Source organism: Panthera tigris, chromosome F3 (genome assembly GCF_018350195.1).
Source record: "Panthera tigris isolate Pti1 chromosome F3, P.tigris_Pti1_mat1.1, whole genome shotgun sequence".
Lineage (NCBI taxonomy): Eukaryota > Metazoa > Chordata > Mammalia > Carnivora > Felidae > Panthera > Panthera tigris.
Genome location: NC_056678.1, coordinates 45,869,921 through 45,890,317, shown reverse-complemented (window position 1 = coordinate 45,890,317; position 20,397 = coordinate 45,869,921). Strand labels below are relative to the sequence as shown.

The 20,397-nt window shown below is 33.8% G+C and overlaps 1 long non-coding RNA gene across 3 annotated transcripts in view; it reads right to left on the bottom strand.

Moving 5' to 3' along the window:
* Window positions 1-20,397, bottom strand: part of LOC122235847 — a 162,415-nt gene that overhangs the window by 91,150 nt on the left and 50,868 nt on the right. For 2 of the 3 annotated variants that reach the window (XR_006213925.1, XR_006213924.1), the window contains exon 4: window positions 3,230-3,471. The exons of the other annotated variant lie outside the window; for it this stretch is intronic. This is a non-coding gene — a long non-coding RNA (uncharacterized LOC122235847). Of the gene's footprint in view, window positions 1-3,229; window positions 3,472-20,397 lie in introns of those variants that run through there. 3 annotated transcript variants of the gene reach the window in all.

Genomic DNA, 20,397 nt, shown 5'->3' with positions numbered 1-20,397 from the left:
GGTGTAATTGGGAATTTATATAAAGAAATGAGATTCAAACAAGTATAACTCAAATTGTGATTAAGTTACGTAATACAATTTCTGGTTTAAATAGATTTAGTTATAATATAAAGAGAAAAAAAATCCTTTCTTCCCACTTCCTATCTCCACCTGTCATTCCAACCTCTACTCCCCAGTTTAGTTCTATAATGAATATAGAAATTCAAAACATAAGTGTTCCTTTATATGACTATGCTAGGACTTTAAATTTTAAGCAATTTATGGGTATATTTATGAACAAGTGAATTTCAAAACTTACTTAGAACCCAGAAAGGGAGAATCAATGACTTTCAGTTCATTACATTTGCTCTATCACAAATATTTTTTGCTCTTAAAAATGTCTGGTACAGGAAATAAAGTACTGCCTTTTCCCTTTCCAAAAACATTACATAAATTTTAGCCAAGATATTTTGTTGAGTGACTTTGTATCCAGAATAAATAAAAGTGAGAACCAGTTATTGGCAAGTACTTAACAATATTTTTTTGTTTCTTTCAGTTCTTTTTTTAAAGTTTATATTTAAATTCTAGTTAGTTAAGATATAGTGCAATATTGGCTTCAGGAGTAGAATTTAATGTTTTGCCACTTACATATAACACCTAATGCTCTCTCTTTCATTTCTTATAGAAATGTGATTGGGGAAAGGACAGTGAAAAGAACAAAGATCTAACCAATAATCTCCATAAATTTCTTTGTCACATCAGGCATACTTTTTGGAGGAAAAAACTCACCACTTATATAGAGCTAACCCTTTAAAATACAAGGATATCAGAACTAATTGTCTCACAATCTCCTGATATCTCAAAAGAGAGAAGTAATAATATCAGGATTATTCACTGTTGTGGGGTATATTTTCTGTTTATCCAAAGAAGAATATTTGTAACTATCTGTTCTTGAATTTTCTTTGGGAAGCAAATGTTCCAAGTGAGATGATTATGTTTTGTACGTATTGAAGAAAAGAAGATTCTGCATTGCTTTAAAAATTCAATGTAACCTAAGTAACAATAACTTAAGAAAAACACATTCTAAAGTGAAAATAGCTTTTGACCTTATACAACAATGTCAGATTTTCAGTATCAGGAAGAGATCATTATTCTCAGCATGGTGCCATATATGTTGCAAAAGTGCAGTGTCTAAAGAATTTTTTTGTAGAAAGCAATTTTGTCATATTATGTGCTTACCAAATTATCCCTTTGGGATGAAAAACCTTTGGCTTTTGAGTTAACTCTTGGTTCACTTGGATCAAAATGAAATGTGAAAAACAGTGAAAAATAATAACATGACTTCATAAAATGTTGTATAGCTCAAATGAGTTTTCTGTGTGTGGAAAGTGTCTTTAAAAAACATTATAAAGGGGCGCCTGGGTGGCTCAGTTGGTTGGGTGACCGACTTCGGCTTGGGTCATGATCTCCCAGTTTGTGGATTCAAGCCCCGCGTTGGGCTCGGTGCTGACAGCTCAGAGCCTGGAGCCTGCTTCAGATTCTGTGTCTCCCCCTTTCTCTGTCCCTCCTCTGCTCATGCTCTGTGTCTCTCTGTCTTTCAATAATAAATAAATGTTAAATTTTTTTTAAAACATTATAAAAAAAGCTTCAATTTATGATGATGATCAGTCATAATGATAAATAAAAGAGTCTGCTTCAAGATTTTACTATTGCACGACAACACAATTTGTCAGAAATTTAGGAGTCACAAGATTATCTGAAAATACCTAGATGTTTAACGTGAACAATTCATTTCACTACAACCATCATGCAAAGATCAGACTCCCCAAAACTGGCAATATGAATTAAATAAAATGTAATACAAAATAAACATAGTAAGATATATATCAAGTATGGTAACATAACTTTCAAGGCTTTTGTTTATGTTGCAGTAATAAAGGAACAATTTAAACAAAATGTAAATATAAAAATTTATATCTCAGGAGGATTCACTGCAATGTTGTATTTAAACACTAATACAATGTTTAATAGTATTAATAACATAATATTCTAATTTTCCTAGATTAAAGAGGCCCTTAAGAGTAAACATTTACCCTTATACATTAGGTCCTGGAATTTGTGGGCTCTTTGATCTTGCACGCATTCTTGCATATTAAGTGCATATTGATTTAGGCAGTAATCACGTTTTTTTTTAAATGTGTTTGATGACACGCGTATTTGTGTGGAAGGAAGCCCCTAAAATGCCCTCCAATGATCCCAGTCTTCTGGTATTTTTTAAAAAATTTTTAATGTTTTACTTTATTTTTGAGAGAGAGAGAGACAAAGCCCAAGTGGGGAGGGGAACAGAAAGAGAAAGATGCAGAATCTGAGCTGTCAGCACAGAGCCTGACATGGGACATGAACCCAGAAACTTGGAGATCATGACCTGAGCCAAAGTCAGATATTTAACCAACTAAGCAAGCCACCCAGGCGCCCCCTAGTCTGCTGGTATTCATTTGAGCCCTTTTGTAATACCTTCCCCTTAGTACAGGATATATATATATATTGACTTGTCTCTGAAGAACAAAACGTAGCAACAGAAATAATAAGATGTCTCTTCTGAGATCACTACAAAAAGACTATGGCTTCTATCTTAGGTGCTCTCTCTCTTGCCCTTGCTTGCTTGCTCTGAAGGACGGCAGCTGCCAAGCTGTGGGTTTCCTGGTGGAGTGGGCTGCTGTGGGGAGTCAGAAGATTTCATTACAGATCAAGATGGAGCTGAGAAAACTGGACCGCAAGACGTCAGTGTTACATAATGAGTCTTTAGGGCCAGTGCCTAGACTGAGTTGCAGGGTGAGGGGATGTCCCTCAGGACAGGTGACCTTCCAGAGACAGAAGCGGAGCCATAGCCCAGAAAGAGAGGAGGACAAGAGAACTTCAGGATGAACTCTAGAAAATCAGAATGGGTCCTTAGGTATCTAGGTGAGGCCACTGAGCAGCAAAGTAGGGAGACGGGGTCAGAAATCTCCAAAGGCCAGCAGTGGTTTAGGGACTTTACAATCACAGGGTCTGTCTTAAATATGGCTAGCAGATATTGGGTGCAATTTCATGAGATATGCCAAAGAGGAAGTCTCTAAATTGCTAACCAGCAGGCTGATTTGAGTTCTATTTAAGGAAATTGGATGTGTAAGAATTTTAGTTTTGTGCCAATGGATTTTGAGCCAATGGTCATAGCCTTCTGTGAAGAAGTAAACAATATCAGGCCAATATGTAAGGGCAACTTTTGGCATTTTTATTATGTAACAACCACTTGATATGGAACTGGGTTTTTCAGCCAACAGCCAGAGGGTATTTGACGCTTGCCAACAGCCACCTGGGTGAGCTTGGAGGCAGATCAATTCCCCGTGCAAGCCTTGAGATAACTTGAGTCCCGGTAAGCAATGTGATTATGGTGTGAGACCTTGAGCCAAAGATGCCCAGGTGAGCCATGCCTAGATGCCAGATCCATGAAGCCTGTAAGATATTAAAAGATAGTTGTTTGAAACCACTAAGTTTTAGAGTAATTTGTTTCCCAAGTTACATGATTATTATAAAAGGGATAATCCTATGCTTTCTTCACCTAGAGCACTTTGAGATCTATATTGCTGATTTATATTTAAAACAAAAAAAAATAACACAAACAAAAACAGTTGAATCCCACTTTTCCAAGTTGGAATGGATATTCAGTCAACAAATTTACTAAAATAAATGCTCATTATACATATGCAATTTTATAATTTCAGTAAAATGGACTGAAAACAAAATGCCTTATTATGTATTTATTAGAATAATAATAAATCTTTTAATAGAGAAGCTGAAAAATACATAATAGATCCATTAAGGTAGAAACTTATTTCTTGTTCAACAGATTCTAAAATCACTATCTTGAAAGTGGGTAGGGTTTCCTCTAAACAGAGAAATAGGGACCATTTTCCTTTTATCTCTGCCACATTCAATAAACTGTCAAAGTCACCAACCCCATTTACATCAAGTTTGCATAAGGTAGGGAAAATGGAGGAAAAAAATGTGGGGAACTATCTATTTCTTAATCATACTGGCCTCAAATGCTATATATCACTTCAACTCTTATTCACTTGGTAAGATCTGCCACAGTGTCAGATCTTAATGGAAAGCAGGCCTGGAAAATACAGGCCTTAGTGAGGCATCCAATTCTCAGACAATATACTACTGCCAGGAAAGCACACATCTTTGGCCTGCCCTTGTGGGTACGTATATTTCCACATAATGAAGGGAACATACTTGCCCCCACCAAGAGTAACAACACAAAGCATGACATGATTTAAACTGAGTGCAAAAAATGTTACACTTCGTGCTCATATGCTTGACGACAAAGGAATGATATTATTTCACTAATAGAAATATGAAGCAAGATGTTTGGGCTAATCTTCACTTTTTCATTCAACTTCTAATATTCAGATATTCCTATATTTCTTTCTAAGAATTTGTATTATTCTCATTTTTTGTGTGTGTTTTAATCACTTTAAATCAAGACAGGAAAATGACAATGAAATCAGATGCATGATTTTAGAAATGGGCCAGAACAGGGGCACTTGGGTGGTTCAGTCCGTTAAGCATTTTCAGCTCAGGTTATGATCTGATGGTTGATGAGTTTGAGCCCCATGTTGAGCTCTGCACTGATAGCACAAAGCTTCCTTGGGATTCTCTCTCTCTCCCTGTCTCTCTGCCGCTCCACTGCTCATTCATGTATTCTCTCTCTCTCTCTCAAAATAAATAAATAAGCTTAAAAAGGAACGAAATGGGCCAAAACAGAAAGCAGTAAATACCTAATTAATAATGATGATTAAACAGATTTTTTTTTTTTTTAGCATTTAATGCACATATAGTTGGGTCATCAATATAATAGAATTTAAATTTCAGTTACACTACTTTTTAAATGTGGAATTCTAATCTCATTACAAGCTTGCAGTTCCAAGAAAACGTATTCAAAATGAATCTTAAAATTAACACTCTACACTCATCACTCCAAGCCCAGATAAACTCATTGAGGAATATTCTGTAACATTTAAGGAACAACATCAATTATACAGAAAATAGGTGAGGAGGGATGACTTAACAACCCATATTAGCAGGCCAGCATTGTTCTTATAACAAATTCAGTTTAAAAATGCTATAAGAAAAGAACATAGATGCAAAAAATGCTTAACAAAATAGTAGCATATCAAATCCAAAAATACATAAAAAGGATAATCATGAGAACTAAGTAGGATTAATTCCAGGTATTCAAGTATGGTTCAATATTTGAAAATCAATTATTAAAATCAACCTTGTTAACTAAACCTATTAACTGAATAAATAAGAAAAAAAATCATAAGATCATAATAATAGAAATTAAAAAGTATTAAAGTATTCAAACAGTTCAACATTTATTTATGATTTAAACTCTCTGAAAACTAGAAATAAAAGAGGACTCCTTTAACCAAATACAGTGCCTTCAAACCCCTATGGTCGCATACTTAAAATAAAAGACTGAATATTTTTCCCCTAGGATCTCTCAGCTACTCAACATTGTACTGAAATTCTAGCTAGTTCTATAAAGCAAAAACAAAACTATACAGATTGGAAAGGAAAAATGAAAACTCTTTATTCACAGAGAACATCATTTTCTATGAGAAATTTCCAAAAATTCTAATGGGACAAAAAAGTAAGTTCAGAATGGTAGCAAGATGCATAGTAAATATACATAAATCAAATGTATTACTTTATATCAAAAATATGTACTGCATCAAGATGTTGAAAACTAAAAAACACTAATGAAATAATTTACAGAAAATCTAAATAAATGGAAAGATAGATTGTGCTCATAGATTAAAATACTTAGGATTATAATGAAGGTAATTCCCCCAGCTTCAATTTTTAAGATCAGGATAACCCCTATCAAAATGGCAGCATAAATCTTTGTAGCTATCAATTGTTGATTTTAAAATTTATGTAGAATGGCAAAGGACCTAGATGAGGCTTCTAAAAATTCTGAATAAAAAGAATGAATTTGAAGAATTAACATTGCATGACCTTAAGGCTTATTATAAAACTAATTAATCAAGAGGGTGTGGTATTGGCAGAAGGCACATTTATCAAAGAAAATGAACAGAGAGCCTAGAAATAGACACACAAAATATAGTCAATTCATTTTCAACATCCGTGGAAAGACGAATTAGTGAAAAGTCACTTCAGCAAGTGGTGTTGGAACTATTGGATGTATATATGCAAAAAAAAAAAAAAATTAAACAGCATCTATCTCACAACTCAAACAAAAATAATTCAAAGAGGATCAGATATCTAAATGTAAAATGTAAAGCTATAAAGATTATGAAAGAAAGCAGGAGAAAATATGTATGACCTTGGGTTTGGTGATACAATAAGAAAAGTATAATCCATGAAAGAAATTAATGATAAATGGGACAATGAAATTTTACAACTTTTGCTTTACAAAAGACGCTGTTAAAAAAAGATAAGCAAAAAATATTTGCAAATCACATATCTGATAAAGAACATATCCATAATAGAGTAAGAACTTTCAAACTCAACCATAAGAAAACAACTGATTTTTTAAAATTTTTTTAACTTTTATTCATTTTTTGAGAGAGGGAGAGAGAGAGACAGAGTGTGAGTCTGTCACAGGGGAGGGGCAGAGAGGGAGACACAGAATCTGAAACAGGCTCCAGGCTCTGAGCTGTCAGCACAGAGCCTGATGTGGGGCTTGAACTCATGGATTGCGAGATCATGACCTGAGCCAAAGTCGGACACTTAACTGACTGAGCCACCCAGGCAACCCGAACAACCCATTTCTTTAAAAGATAAATAAATAAGCAAAATTGATCAGGCACTTCACCTAAAAAGATGGATGACAAGTAATATTTTTTTTCCATTGGGACATTATTTTTCATCAGGAAACATGAAATTAAAATCATAATGAAATATTACTACACACTTATTAGAATTGCTGACCATATCAAAGATGTTAAAAAGATGCAGAGCAACAGAAACTCTCATTAATTGCTAGTGGATATGAAAAATGGTACAGTCACATTGGAAGATAGTTTGTTAGTTTCTTATAAAGCTAAACATACATTTATCACTTGGTCTGGAAATTTCACTCCCAGTTTTTAATCCTAGTGAATCGAAAATTTATTTCATGCAAAACTCTCTACATGAATGCTTATAGCAGAGCTTCTTATTATCACCAAAAAAGACAGCAACTTAGGGGGGAACATCCCTCACCATAACAACAACAGAAAGCCTCCTAAAACAAATAATTGTTATAGCAAGTTTCCAGGATACAAGGTTAATATACAAAAGTTAATTGCTTTCTTATAAACCAACACTGAATACTTGGAATTTGAAATTAAAAATTACAATATCATTTATATTAGCATCCTCTGAAAATGATTAAGTATACATTTAACATGATATACAGAAGACTGTATGAGAAAAACTACAGAACTCTAATGAAAGAAATCGAAGTGCATTTAAGTATATGGAGAAATATTCCATATACATGTATAAAAAGACTCAATATTGCTAAGATATCAGTTCTCTTGATCTATAGATCCAATGCAATCCTAATCAAATCTTAATCAAAATTCCAGCCAGTTAGTTTGTAGATATTGCGATTCTAAAGTTCATGTGGAAAAACAAAAGACAATCAAAAGTATCAAGTCATTAAAAAAAAAAAAAACACTGAGAAACTGTCACAGACTTGAGGAGACTAAGGAGACATCATGACTAAATGCAATGTGGTTTCTTAGATCTGATACTAGAACAGAAAAAGGGCATTGGTGGATAAACTGGTGAAATTCAAAGGAAGTGTGGAGTGTGGGTTATAGTAATATGCCAATATCCATATTTTAGTTTTGACAAATGTACCATAGTTATGAGAAAAATTAGCATTCAGGGAAATTGGGTAAAATGTGAATAGGATCACCATACTACCTTTGCTACTTCCCTATAAACCTAAAATTATTCCTCCAAAAAATATATACTTAGAAAAAAAAGGCAGCCAGAAAAAATAAACATGCGTTACTTCAAAAACTAATTAGATTTTGTTTTGCAGTTTTCGACAGAAACAATTAAACTTTTTGCACAGTTTTCGACAGACACAATGGAAGACAAAGACAATGTAATTACATTTTTAAAGTTCTGTGTGAAAGAAAAAATCTACTGATCTAGAAATCTATAACCAATTTTAAAAATCCTTCAAAACTGAAAGTGAAATAATGACATTTTGAGGACAAAAAAGCACTATAAAAATTATTAAAGACAGTTCTTCAGGCTGAGAAAAAGTAACATCAGATGAAAGCACAAAATTGCTAGAAGTCAAGAACACAGAAAAAGATTAAAATGAAAACAAATATAAGAGAATATTAACGGTTTAATGAAATAATAATATTTAAAAGTAAAATATGGCAATAAGAGCACAAAGTGTGGGATGAGGGGTATAAATCAAATTAAACTATTATTGAATCTTGTGGTTTTTTAAGTTGTTTTTAATCTTGTTAATTAGGGAAGTCGTAAATGCACCATTGCAATCAATGTACACTATAATAAATCAATGATGCTTGTTTCAATTGATGGTAATTTTTTAAATTTATTTTTTTAATATGAAATTTATTGTCAAATTTGTTTCCATACAACACCCAGTGCTCATCCCAGCAGGTGCCCTCCTCAATACCCATCACCTACCCACCCCTCCCTGCCACCCCCCATAAACCCTCAGTTTGTTCTCAGTTTTTAAGAGTCTCTTATGTTTTGGCTCCCTCCCTCTCTAACCATTTTTTTTCCTTCCCCTCCCCCATGGTCTTCTGTTAAGTTTCTCAGGATCCACATAGGAGTGAAACCATATGGAATCTGGCCTTCTCTGTATGACTTATTTCACTTAGCATAACACTCTCCAGTTCCATTCACATTGCTACAAAAGGCCATATTTCATTCTTTCTCATTGCCATGTAGTATCCCATTGTGTATATAAACCACAATTTCTTTATCCATTCGTCAGTTGATAGACATTTAGGCTCTTTCCATAATTTAGCTATTGTTGAGGGTGCTGCTATAAACATTGGGGTACAAGTGCCCCTATGCATCAGTACTACTGTATCCCTTGGGTAAATTCCTAGCAGTGCTAATGCTGGGTCATAGGGTAGGTCTATTTTTAATTTTTTGAGGAACCTCCACACTGTTTTTCAGAGCAGCTGCACCAGTTTGCATTCCCACCAACAGTGAAAGAGGGTTCCCATTTCTCCATATCCTCTCCAGCATCTATAGTCTCCTGTTTTGTTCATTTTAGCCACTCTAACTGATGTGAGGTGATATCTGAGTGTGGTTTTGATTTGTATTTCCCTGATGAGTAGTGACGTTGAGAATCTTTTCATGTGCCTGTTGGCCATCTGGATGTCTTCTTTAGAGAAGTGAATTGACAGTAATTTCTAATTTCTATATTTTCTACTATATATATTAAGTAAATATATACTAACATACGAAATCACAAAATTTGTAATTCTTTTTAAAATAATCTTGAGAGGCGCCTGGGTGGGTCAGTTGATTAGGCATCAGACTCTTGATTTCAGTTCAGGTCATGATCTCACTGTTTGTGGAATCAAGCTCTGCATCAGACTCTGTACTGACAGCACAGAGCCTGCTTGGGATTCTCTGTCTCCCTCTCTCTCTGCCCCACCTCCACTCCTCCACTCATGTGTTCTCTCTCTCTCTCTCTCTCTCTCTCTCTCAAAATAAACATTAAAAAAATAAAATAAAATAAAATATTTTTGAGAACTTCCACTTATGACCATGCAGAATAAATATGCCTTGTTTGCATTCTCATCATAAACACAAGGAAAACAGAACAAATTATATAAAGCTAACTTTTTCTGACACTGGCCAGAAAAACCAGTGCATGACCAAGAATTCTGGAGAAAAGGACACATGAAGCAAGATTGCTAATCTCCCCCAGACCTTTGACTAATGACATTTTTATCCTGCAGCACAAGCAGGATGACCCCAGGCAGAGATGGCAGCCATACTGAGTTATGAAGATAGAGATGGAAGTCTTGGGAGAGTCTGAGGCAGCTGAAATATGTAGAACAGAATAAATAAAGAGGGCAGAGTTATGCAGAGAAAATTTTTAAAAATCTGCATAGGCTACTCCATAAGAAATTTGCTGATTACTAAACCATAAATCATGGGGTGAAACTCCACGAGACCAGGGAAAGAGCAGTTGTCAGCCACACAGTCTCAGAACTTAAAAGATGTCTGAGTACTGACCATACAGCAGAGGGTTGTCTCATTTAGCATTAGACCTATCAGTAGTAATAGGAGAAGAAGGACTAAGATATTCATAGATTAAAAGCTATTCTAGACCTGCCCTTAAGCTTAAAATCAGATTAGAAGTGATCTAGCTGATCTGAAAGTAACTTAATTGCCTGCCATTAAGAAAAGAAAGAAAGAAAGAAAGAAAGAAAGAAAGAAAGAAAGAAAGAAAAAGAAAGAAAAAGAAAGAAGGAAGAAGGAAAAAGAAAAAACAATCAACATTCTAGGGGCGCCTGGGTGGTTCAGAATCAGTTAAGTATCTGACTTCAGCTCCGGTCATGACCTCACAGTTTGTGAGTTCTAATGCTGCATCGGGCTCTGTGCTGCCAGCTCAGAGCCTGGAGCCTTTCAGATGCTGTGCCTCCATGTCTCTCTGTCTCTCTGTCTCTCTCTCAAAATCAATAAACATTAAAAAGTTTTTTTTAATCAACATTCTATCTAGAAATCCATAATACAACATTCATGGTAGGCAATATTCTTTCAAGAGTTACTAGATGCAAAGTAACAGAAAAGCGTGACCCACAAGCAAGAAAAAAATGAGTCAGTAGAATGAGACCTAAAAAGCAATGGAAGACATTTAGAAGACCACAGAAATAGAAGACAAAGATGTTAAAACATCTTAAATAGAAGTATTTAAAGAAAACATAAATTTAGCCAGAAAAAAAATAACTTCTAAAGCTGTAAAACTCAATATCTAAAGTAAAATTTTACCAGACAGGCTCAATACTAGATTAGAGTATGAATAAGAAAAATTAAGTAAACTTGAAAAAATAGCATGCCTAACTCCAGACTGTTGAAGCAAGGGAAAAAAATTAAACAGATGGAAAGAAAGAAAAGATGATAAGAAGAGAAAGAGAGAGGGAAAGAGAGAGGAAGGAAGGAAGGAAGGAAGGAAGGAAGGAAGGAAGGAAGGAAGGGAGGGAGGGAGGAAGGAACAGAGGGAGGAAGAAGGAAGGAAGGGTGGGGGAAAGGAGCAGGAAAGAGGCTGGGAAGGAAGGAAAGGGACAGACATTCTTTGTGGGGCAATACCAGTTTACCACATATGTATTGGAGTCCAAGAAAAAATAGGGGAGGATAAAAATATTTAAATAAGATGTGAAGGAATAGTGGCTAAATAATCAAAATGATGAACCTTATAAGCCCACAGATCCAAGAAACTGGTGGGTAAATAAACTAAGTCTTTTAGAAAGGCAACATTCTTGTGTCCTGGGAAGAGAAGAGAGTATGTATGCATCTGAGTTAGGAAAAGAAGAAAGAATGAATGATGTGTTCAGTCTTAGTGTCTACCACACTGCACAAAAAATCATTACATTTCTTTAATAAAACATCCTACAAAGGGGGCCTGGATGGCTCAGTCTGTTAAGTATGACTCTTCATTTTGGCTCAAGTTATGATCTCACGGTTTGTGGGACTGAGCCCCAGACCAGGCTCTGTGCTAACAGCAGGGACCCTGCTTGGGCTTCTCTCCCTCTTCCTCTCTCTCTGACACACACTCTCTCTCTCTCTCTCTCCATCTCTCTGTGCCTCAAAAATAAATAAATAAACATTAAAAAGAACATCCTACTAACTCACATGTATTTATCAATAGGAAGTAGAGGATCAAAAAGAAAAAAGGAGCAGAATCAATTCATAAAAACAAAAACAAACAAATTTTTTTTTAAAAAGCAAAGAAAAATATTCAATCCCTTGGGGTACCTGGGTGGCTCAATTGGTTAAGTGTCCAGCTCTTCATTTTGGTTCAAGTCAGAATCTCATAGTTGAGATCAAACTCCATGTTGGGCTCCAAACTGAGTATGGAGCCTGCTTGGGATAATTCTCTCTCTCTCTCTGTCTCTCTCTCCCCCACCACTCACTCTATAAACAAACAAACAAACAAACAAACAAACAAACATTTTTTTAAAAAATATTCAATCCCTTGCAAATTTAAATGAGAAACAACTTTAGACCACAAAGTGGACATAGTTTGATTTTGTTGTTTTGGTAGTTATGTGAGTGGCGATATCCAATTTTACCTAACCTTTTGAGATAAATGTGGAGTTACATAGGATCTGTGAACACAAATTTATAGTCATCATAGGATGCTGTGGAAATCCAAGGATAAACTGATAGAAATCATTAACAGTTAATAAAAAATAATTATCTCAATATGTATGTTCCAGAGATGGGAAGAGTAGTCATTTTATGTATTTCTTTGCTGGCCACAAAATAAAAATGTCATCTACATTAGACTTTTGCCATCAGCTTCTCATCCAATATACACGACTTGTATCTAGATTTTTCTTCTAAACCTTGATATTTGGTTATTTATAAAAGCATGTATTTATAAATGACTATATTGAGATTTAGAATTTATAAAAGGTTATAAATACCTTTTACGTGGACAATGGGACATCCATAAACAAACTATTTCATTTTGACTTATGTATTTTTTCAAATGTTTTGCTCTCTTGAACCAGATCCCACAAGTGTCAGTGTCAAACTGTTTCCTCCTGAATATATATGTTATGTAATATATATAAGCTATTGCATATAACATGAAGTTAGAAATAGAGAACACTTGGACAATTAATTTGTTCATTAAACGTCAGCTACTACCAGTTTTAAGAGAATACAACTGTCCTTGATAAAATTTATCCTATGTCTTTTAGAGATTAGTTTATGAAATACTCCTCCATGGAGATTGCTGCATTTTTTTTTTTTTCAACGTTTTTTACTTATTTTTGGGACAGAGAGAGACAGAGCATGAACGGGGGAGGGGCAGAGAGAGAGGGAGACACAGAATCGGAAACAGGCTCCAGGCTCCGAGCCATCAGTCCAGAGCCTGACGCGGGGCTCGAACTCACGGACCGCGAGATCGTGACCTGGCTGAAGTCGGACGCTTAACCGACTGCGCCACCCAGGCGCCCCTGCATTTTTAAGTAGAACTGTGATAACTGATCTTAGTCTTGGGATAAATCTGCTTCAACTTCACGTATTTTTAAATTGCTTTCACAGGCTGAAGCTCAAGTCATCTAAAAAGTACCTTGTTACATGAGAAGCAAATGTTTTAATAATCCCATTTAAAATACAATGAAACTTAGGTCAATACATTTATAAGAAATGAAGATTGTGATGTTCATCCTTCTAATTCAGTGTTCTTTCCACTATGGCAATGACTTACTAATTGTCTTCTTTACACTCTAAGGTTATACACAGAGCACAAAAACACTAACAAGCATGTTTTGTGTCTCTGATTACCACTGACTATAATGTAGGTGTGTTTTGAAACTTTGATTTTAAGGGTTGCTGCATTTCAGGATGACTAGGAGTGAAAGAGTGTCTTTAATGTTTTACTGAAATTTAAAATAAATACAGATTTAATAAGCTTCTGTCAGCTATGGGATTGGAACTACAAGTATATTTATTCGTGTTTCATCTCATTCTTTACACTTCACTGCCATTAAACATGTAGGAAATCACAGAGTTGAATTGCCCTGATAAGCTTATACTAATTTCCCAATAGCATATTAGTTTCGTACATGAATGCAAATAGAGTGGTGTTTGGCAGTTTAACTATAATTAACAGCGGGCTATTATACTATATGGTAGATAAATAAATAAAATACGCTAAATATTATACTGTGCTAATATATTAAACAACCCTTATATAGATAAAAATATATCCCCAATACACATATATATCTGTATATATCTATTTAATTTACAATTGATACTGATAAAGATAGATTGATAGATTGATAGAGCTTGCTATCGATTTGTGTAACAAAATATAAATTTTTGTAAAGTATGTATTATTATTTTCATTATTTTAATTAATTTCACACATTTTTCACAGGCGCCTGAGTGGCTCAGTCAGTTATGACTCTAGATCGCAGCTCGGGTCATGATCTCATGGTTCATGAGTTCAAGCCCCATATCTGAACTGTTAGCACAGATCCTACTTGGGATTCTTTTTCTCCTTCTCTCTCTGCCCCTCTGCTGCTCGCTCTCTCTCTCTCTCTCTCTCTGTCTCTCTCTCTTAAAAATAAACATTAAAAAAATCTTAAAACAAATTCACACATTTTTCTTTCATACTCAGAAGAGAAGCAAAAATATAATATCTAAAGATCTTCATTTCATTTTGCATTTTCATTTCATTTACTTTGCTTTCATGTAATCTTATTCAAGAAAATATCACAGATAAAGGGTAAATAATAATTTCACATTCATAAGTGTTCTAATGAAAAAGAAAGGTAAGTAAGATTCATTGATACTGAATAGTGAACAGATTCAAAAGAATAAAAATATCAAATATGTCATGATGAGTGAATTGAAATCTAATCTACACATAGCACCCACTCCTAACTACTGAATCTGTGAAAAAAATGTATATATGCCATGTTAAGATTTAGACAGAGTTCCCTTTATCCCTGATAATTTAAGGATTATTTAGAATTGTGTTGGGAGTTCCCCGGTACAGAATGCCTTTGATGTACATAGTGATTGATGTAGTTTTGAAAAAGGTATAAGAGACAAAAAAAAAAAAATAACAAAGGTGTTACAGAACATTTTTTTCTAATATTTGAGGCATATAACTTCATTTCAGGTTGTAGAGTTAGAGCATACAATTTGAATAAAACTGAAATCCCCAACATCTAAAAGCGTTACCAAAAAAGTCAAGAGATAATGTTTTGACCAATAAACCAACAGTGTTTATTTTATACTAGAGAAGAACTTTGATGCACAATAGGGAATTTGCAAAAATAAGCAAGTTTGTTGTTGTTTTTAAAGTTCAGATTCAAAGTACGGAGTCATTCCAAATGAATTAACCTTAATTAGGAACTATAGGGATTGCACGAATGTGTTATGTAATTCCTGTGCAAATATAGTTCAGAAGCTTGAACTAGAGAGATTCAGAGAGAAAAAAAATAATATACCATCAATGAAGACATATTCTCACTCATAGTTTGCCAAAGCCTAAACCATTATAATTGCTAAAGCAATTGCAAGAAAAATAAGGTATTCTAAATCTTCTAAATTTCAAGAAATAGAAGTTCTGTAAATCAGAGTGAAAGGCAGTATGGTGGAATAAAACAGAGAGAACGTGTGTGGTCCTGTGTGTGTGTGTGTGTGTGTGTGTGTGTGTGTGTGTGTAAATTCGAGCCTGATGCAGAGTTTGATTTTCAGCTCTAGTACTTATTTATGTTACCTAATTTCTTTGGAGCACAGTTTTCTTCTCTCCAAAATAGGACTGATAGTACATACCTTGTAACATTGTTGTAGGTATTCATGTTAACACATGTAAAGTCCTTTGCTCAATGTTGACACACAGAAAGACTCAATAAATGCTACCAATTATTTTCAACACAGTACATTATTTAGAAAAACTAACCAGTAAACTTATTCAGTTCTTGAAAACTCAGAATTATGCAATCATTTACATTTAGTAAAATCCTATTTAGTATTGGTTGATCTCATGAATGTTATAAGAAGTAATTTAGAAAGTCATAAGTATTACTCTTTTATCAAATATTTTCTGGGGGCACCTGGATGGCTCAGTTAAGTGTTCATCTCTTGGTAAATAAATAAATAACATTTAAAAAATATATTTTCTGAATGTTTTGTATCCATTAGGAAATATAAATACTAAAGCAAGATAATGTACAAGAAATACCACATGGCAGAACTTCATATAGTAAATATCTATTCTTAGTTACTCAAATTCTTCAGTAATTTAGAATTTTTAAAGAGGGTTTCACAGTACGAGTTGTATGGTTCTGAATATGTTTCTCATCTTTTCTTCTGTTCCTCTCACCCACATATACTCTATTCCAGCCATTACAAATCATTTCCATTTCTCCTAATAATTTTGTTTCACAACTTGTGCCTTTAATTATGCTGTTCCCTTGGCTGGTAATTCCTTTCTTTACTATAGACTGTAAGTTACAAACAGGCAGAAATCATTCTTTGCTTTTTTAAGGGTTCTACACTCACTATATGTCAAGTACATAATAATATCTGTAGAAAGAATAAATGTCCATCAGAATTCCTCCTTATTCCCAAGATGTGTCTCCAGACAAGCTCAAAATTTTTCCTTGGTGAATCATGTTGGACATTTTACAGCCATCTACAGAATTATATACCTCATCCTTTGAGCTTCCAAAACATCTTATGTTTGCAACTAAAGTTTAAAATCAACACAGTCTCTTCAGAAGTGAGTACTGAAAAAGGAGAAATAACATTAAACTCTTTGAACTCTATCTAAAATCATGTAATAATACACATATCAATTCCCAGATTCAACATTCTATAGCCCTGAAGGTGTTAGTACAATATTGGTGATGTGGTCTTTAATAAATCATAATTCTCCTCAAATTAACATTTATTTAAGGTAAGTTATGGAAACCTACCATGATGTTTCTACATAGATTTTTATGAAACCACAGTTTTATGATAGATTGTGAACATTCAAATAGACCAGTAACCTCAGACTCCAAACAATAAAAACCAAGTAATACCTATGGATTGTGAACACAGATCTCCAGGTGTCACACATTTTTGTAAGCTTTAAAGAAATAAAGAAAACATAATCAATGATAGCAAGTTGAGTTATTAAAAGGAAGAAAAAAAAACACCAGAGATTATAGAAATTCAGCCAGTGGAAGGAATAGCAAAATAAGAAAATAAACTATAGGATTGTATAATAGCAAAACTGCTTAAGATTTATTTTAAGAATTTAAGACAGAACACAACAAATCTTGATGTTTCCTGTTTTTCTAGGAGTGCAATAATAAGCAAATATAATGACACTATTTTAGGTATAGAAAATGTGCCAAAACAGGTCTTTTTAAATTTGTAGGCATTGCACATTTTGCAAATAAACTTACTATTATCAACTTTAGATTAGAAATGGGAAATAAAAAACCTTTGACCCTCAAAATCTTCTATTATTCTCTTTGTTTTGCTCTTGACTGCATTAGCAACATGTCCCAATTTATTATCATCAGCTTCTGTTTTTAAAAAATGCTGTCCAGAGTCTGTCATCATTGGTCTTAGGGTTTTCCAAAGTGATTTATATCATGTTGGCTTTCCTTCTATGAGCTTTATGGTTGTCTTACTCTTTCACTGTGACTTTTTGGTACTGGAGAGGAAACAGCCTCAAGATAGCCTGGGAAGTTGTATGTGTCAAGGATTAGTGGATCATTATAGCCTATGTTTTCTTTCCATAGCCTGCAATTATATTTTTAACTGTAAATTTTGTTGACATGGTGATAGTGAAGAAGTGAGAAGAGCCAACTATTTATCAAACATTTTCTGTGGTAGATACCACTTTTCCCTTTGGAGCATCTGCTTCTTTTCCATGTGGAAATAGCTTTTCTGTAATGGGAGTGAATAATACAGTGTGAAAATTGTAGCAAATCCCAGATCTGTCTAATTCAATGAAGTCCTAAGCCTAGTCCTTCCTAAATAACTTTCTATTTAGTCCACTCATCCATAAACCCAATGCCTAACATTATACTTTAAGTTCTAGCTAGATTCTCTACCTTGTAGAGTTTTATAATTGATTCTTCCTGCTGTATTAAAATATAGTCAACCAGTTAAATAATGTTACATTAATTTAGCATTTTTTATCTCAGCTTGTATTTTTATTTTTTTTATTTTTTCTCTTTAATTTTGTTTGTTTTTGTTTTGTTTTGTTTGTCCCCCAAATGATGCATACATTCATTCATTCACCAATTAACTGAATAAACATGTCTTGAGTAATTTTACCAGTCTTGGTAATGTGTTTTGAATAATGGACTAAAAAGAATTTTATTTCACCTCCTATATCCCTGTCCTAAATGTAATATTTTAGTATGTTCAAATTTTAGAATAATAATCTCCTATTTTTGCATGAAATGCTTAAATGTTTAGAATTACATTGAAGGATTATTATAGTACATGATATGCACTCCCAGTTGACATCATTTTCATGTTGCTATAATATTAATCCAATAATCTAGAAGCTTTTAAGATCATTAAACTTGAATTAAGTTACCAAAAACTAATTAGCTCTTTCTTCCTTGCGCTCATAGCTCATGTTAACCAGTCTTAGGCACTTTATATTCATTAGTCTAATTTCTCTTTGATTATATTTTTATTCTTGATTTTTTTTCTAAAATTTTCTTACAATGACAGATGTTTTAACAAGGCAAGAAATGAGAAGAAAATCTAGACATCTGTAATCCCATTTACTAGATATAAAACACATGGTTAGTATTATGTTTGCTCATAAAAAAAAATATTCTGCCAGGCAAAACAGTGAGCATTTAGATGCTTCTCTTTATGAGAATTTTGCTATCCATAAATAAACATTTTTTTTAATTACTATCCTCCTTAGAGGAAAGCATGCACACTTGAATGAGCAAGGGAGGGGCAGAGGGAGAGAGAGACAGAGACAGAGACAGAGACAGAGAGAGAGAGAGAGAGAGAGAGAATCCCAAACAGGCTCCACACATGGGCACGGATGTAGGGCTTGATCTTATAACTGTGAGATCACGACCTGAGCCAAAATCAAGAGTTGGTTGCTCAACCAAATGAGCCACCCAGGTGTCCCTGTTGTCTACATCTTAATATTAACATTATAATTGTGAGCACTTTCCAATCCTGCTAAATATTTTTGAAAACATTTCAATGTTCCCATATTAGTGTACTGTACTCAATGGTTTAAGATATCTGAGTATACCTTTCCAAATTTTAGTATATTTGTTATATTAAAATTCTTTGTACCTATCTTTTCCCACAGTTCTGACTATTTCCTTATTTTGTGTAAGAAAATATATTGAGTTAAGTATGTCACTTTAAAAGCTTTGGAAGGTATTGTAAAAATAATTTAAAGTTAAACCTATTGTTTGCACCTCACAAAACACTGCTTCCTTTCTCACATTTTAGGATGGCAATAGTGAAATGCTTATGTTCCCACAAATATCTTGCTATAATTTATCACTGGATGTTTGCCTCACTAAGTTTTATTCAGTAATTAAAATTTAGTTCAAAAATTACTTCAGAAAGCTTTACCGAATCTCCCAAGGTAGCCCCCGTGACCAGCACAAAACCTAGCATGTGGTAGACATCAAATAATTTATTTTTACATTAATTATTCAGTTGATATATTATTCAATCATAAATTTGATCTTCACAATAAACTTTCCATGTGGGCAAATGTTATTTTCCACATCATACTGAGTGAAATAAGCATAAAACAGATTACTTGCCTGTAGTTATATAGCTGGAAAATGTATCCAGGGTGTTTTGGTGATCAGATATAGACCATATGAATCCTATTATATTAATCTCCCAATTCATCAAACTTGACACAGGACATCTGAAATAGGTTTGGAGCTAGGAAGTGTTGGGTTACAATAAATATCACTACCTTTGGTTACATGATATTAATAGTGGATTTCTATTATCTTTTCCATTATGCTTTAGTTCTACATTTTTAATTTCTTCAGAATTATAAAATAATATGAATGAGATGACATTAAATAATGCATGATGATAAATCTTTCTTAATAATTATTCATCTATGAATCTATAGAGGGAGGATATGAGAAATACAAGATTATTAATAAATTAATTATATTTGAAATAGGATTTTTCAAAAAGCATATGGTTAGCATGTTATGTAATATTGTTCCTTTTTTAAAAAGCTTGGCCTTAGTGGAGTATTTCTAGGAAGTTTATTTGTACCTACCGCAATAAATTACATTGTTTTGAAATGCCATTCTTCACCAGTATAATGAAAAAGAGGAAATAATATGAGCTTTGGAATAAAATAAAGATATTGTTGATTCTGATGAATGTTAAAATTTGAAAAACATTGTGTAAAGCAAGTCTCCTGTGTTAGTTTTCTATTTGTCCGTGACACATTACCGCAGATTTAACAGTTTAAAACACCTGCTCCTTATCTCACAGTTCTGTAGGTCAGAAGTAAGCTCAACAGTTGGAGTGGGCGGTTAGTTAGGTTCCAATAGGATGCCTGGAGACCAGCAAGGAGGAAGTCATGGCCAACCATGAGAAAGTCAGAGGCCTGTCCTG